The sequence below is a fragment of the Ips typographus genome, unplaced genomic scaffold (assembly GCF_016097725.1).
Source record: "Ips typographus isolate SLU unplaced genomic scaffold, UJ_Ityp_2.0 IpsContig93, whole genome shotgun sequence".
NCBI lineage: Eukaryota > Metazoa > Arthropoda > Insecta > Coleoptera > Curculionidae > Ips > Ips typographus.
The window spans coordinates 235,730-239,351 of NW_028098583.1; the positions used below are offsets into that span (position 1 = coordinate 235,730).

The 3,622-nt window shown below is 33.2% G+C and overlaps 1 long non-coding RNA gene across 2 annotated transcripts; it reads left to right on the forward strand.

Moving 5' to 3' along the window:
* Positions 1-938: 938 nt before the first annotated feature.
* On the forward strand, positions 939-3,407 carry LOC145739999 (uncharacterized). Of its 2 annotated transcripts, none has more exons than XR_014181321.1 (2): positions 939-1,994; positions 2,051-3,407. It is a non-coding gene; the product is annotated as an uncharacterized LOC145739999 (long non-coding RNA). The 2 variants fall into 2 exon arrangements; XR_014181322.1 differs by having other exon boundaries at positions 939-1,965.
* Positions 3,408-3,622: the final 215 nt, after the last annotated feature.

Genomic DNA, 3,622 nt, shown 5'->3' on the forward strand with positions numbered 1-3,622 from the left:
GAAAAAGATGCATGGTAACCTAGTGCTAACCATAGTGGCCGATTCATATATGTAGCAATAATTATTAAGATCTCAAAAAGAGAAAAAATATGGAAACTTCCATTTTAAGAAATTAAAAATCAATTTTTAGAATGACTTTACTAATTTTGAACAGAAAAACAGTTCTGTTTGACAACATTGCTAGGGTTGTTAGGCACCAAACAAAATGTTCAACAATCAGGCTGGTGGTGCTGGTACCGATCAAAAACAAGTCATTTATGTTTAGTATGGAGAATGCCATAGGAGTTTTTCCTGTGTGAAAGTGATTCATCCACCCTTATTTTGGTAAAAGTAAGTTAAATAAACAATCTGACATGGATTTCATCAAAAAAGAACTAAAAATAAGGTGGCATCTAAGTTGCACCAGAACCATATTTTTTTCTTAGCTGTTAATTTCATGCTGAAAATTGAATGTAACTACAAACCTTACTTTCATTTAGTATAATTCTAACTTGCTTTAATTTAATGTCTGCATAAACCCACCCTTAATTTAAGTAAAATCAGTTAACTCACCTTAAAACTTACTTTTTTATCCACCATTGTAATGTAGTTGCAAAAATTGCACATGATTTGGCTCTTCAACTTTATTGATATGTTGCACTTCTTGGTGCGTAATATGGGCCTCAAAAAGGACAATTTCTTCAAAGAAGTTGTGCTTTTTCATCCAGATGAAAAATGGGGAAGTATTCAGCATATACGGGATAAGATTCTGTAAGATTTGTTAAATTTGTAGTAATGCAGCCATGTTGGTTACACATGTATCAATTTGCCACTGTAATCAGTGTTATCTTACCTGGGCAAGCAGCCGTTGTATCCATTGTGCTTATGCATATCAAAAACTCTACATTTCCTTGATTTTAGTGTATAATCTTCGTCAATTATCAGATAATTGTAATATAAATTAAAATAAACTACAATTATTTTAAGCTGCATGCTGAATGCATGGCAATTTTTTTGACAACACGACAAAAAGCTAGCAATGCATAGTGACAAGCTGACTGACAAATTGGAAGTTTAAGGCGTATTTTGACGGCAGTACTAACCTGAGTTTTAAGTTGTAGTAGCATAGGGCGTCTTTTTCTATCAGAATGAGTTAAAATGAGACAGGCATTGTAAACACTCCAGTAAACACTGACGCCAAGCCAAAACACGTCTTTAGTTGACATTGCAAATCGCAACACAACAGAAATGACAGATCGAAGATGTTCAGCCGAGTTTGGGATAAAACGATACGCTGCATGACGTCACAGTGGGTGCTCGGGTGTACAATATGCAATTAAAACCCAGGTGGAAGGTTGAAGGTTAGCCAGAGGGAACAGCCGTTGTCCATGGTTTGGGTCTTGTTAACTTTAGGTATCCACGAATTTCGAGTTGTTTCTTTTTTTTTTAACATGTAGATTATGGCTTATACACGTATGGTAAATCCAAAACCGACCATAGGAAAACCGTGTAACGGACAGAGAAACAGATAAATGCATGTGCAGGAAAAATATCAAGTAGGCCTAAATTTGAGCGCGCTGTTGCCAAACGCCTAAGTATCTAATACCGTCGACAAAACCAATTTTGTTGTTGGATTGTTCCTAATTTCTTTCCATTCATTTGGATAATCTGTCTTCGGTCAGCGAGCTGTATTTAGTCCGATTTCTGTCTATTTGTTTAACAATTTGAATGAAATTATTTATTTTTCATTTAGCAGTCGAATTGCTATAGCGCTCTATATTTCATCTGTCATCTGCGATTAAAATCTAACCTCAATTGTCAAATTAAAAGTAAACAAGAAATCATTTACAGTGACAGGCATATTAATAAGTACCAGAATGTACTCCTATTAGTCCTATTATTGTAAGATTTTAGGAAAACATGAACAAATAACACTATTTACACAATAGTAAGAGTTCCTCTAGTTGGTGGCCTTCTCAATTTAAGGTAGGAAACTCCCCCCAGACAATTCATCAGTGAGAGAATAGCAAGGGACTCCTCTAGTGTAGTGTTATTAATAAGTTATTTTTAGGTAGTAAAGCCGATTTGCTAGCTTAGCCATACAACATCGCAACTTTTATTGAGTCTAGAGTCCAGTTACCAACAAAGCCACATTTAAGGAACCAACTAACAAATGGGGTGTACAGTATTCTGTTGTTATTAGCAAAGTTACTTAGTTGAATGACAATGATATAATAAGGTGTGAAACATCTAAAAGCTTCAGTTCACTAGACAATATACAAGCCATCTGATCCAGTGTTCAGGTTGTGTTCAATCAATTTGCCAAAAGATATAATACTTAGATCAGTGCTCCATTTTAATTAAATTGTAAACAATTTTATGGTTGCTGAGCAATTTTTTTTTGTGTGACAAGCAAGTTCATCCCCCAACTTGGTTGCTGTAAAATGAAGTGTAAAGTTGGCTAATGACTGTGCTTTTTAATTTACAGTTGTAGTTTCAGATCATGCACACAGAAGGTTGTAACACAGAATTCATTCTCCCACTATCTGTATTGCTAAGGAATGCAACCAACGATGTACTTAATAATTATTATATCAAGTCTATAATTATATCAGTTCATAAAATAATGTAATATGGTTATTTGTAAGTATAATAGTGTGTTTTATCATAGGAAATACAATAACAAAAAGTTTTCAATCAACATATCTATCTGCCACTGTACCCAAAGTGAAGGTGCAGACGCTCATAAAAAGGCCTGCTTCTTAGCATATGCCAAGAATCATTGTACCCTTCAGCTGTTCACATTTCCTAGCAATAGGCATGCCTGCTTTAAGTAGACACTATGTACTTTATGGCTTGCTCATAAGCAACCGAACTTCAGATGTGCCAAAAGCAGGCCCCCTTTCACCTATGCTCCAGATAGTAGGTATACTAAAAAATCTAAATATGTATTGCTATTTTATGAGCATGATATTTGTAGCAAACCATGTCCATACATGCTGCTCCACACAAGTAGCAATTGGTCAGTAATAATGTATGTATGTATGTAATACTAATGACATGCTTTTGTGTTTTTATTGAACATGTTTGTCTGCACTGAGAATATTTTTGACCTTCTAATGAATGGAAACATACACTTCTATTTTGTTTAAAAACATGCTGTTTAGTATAACTAAAGGAACTTGTGTTGACAATCTACAGTATAATGTAAAACCCACCATGTTTATAACATACAAGAGGAGAATCAAAGGGCAGTTTTATAAAAATAAATGTTACTTAATATTTTTCTTAATTTCCTTCTATTGATGTTACTGATGTAAGAAAGTTATGGAATGCTACTAAATATTTAATTTAACATTATTGAACTGTCTTTAAGTAAAAATCTGTTCTTTTAAATAGTATGTATGTAAATAAATGTATTAAAATTGTTTGTAAAAGTGTGGGTTTTATTAAAAAAGCCACAAAATTTAAAATTTTATTTTGTAGCAGGATTCTCTCAAAATTTCAAAAATCTAGACTAGGCTAGTTTGGTACAATTAATTGAATTATTAATACATTATCATTTAGACCACTTATCTTAATAGTATTCTATTAGTTCTTTAGTACGCAAACTCGAAATCATAGTCATTATAAAACAATTACG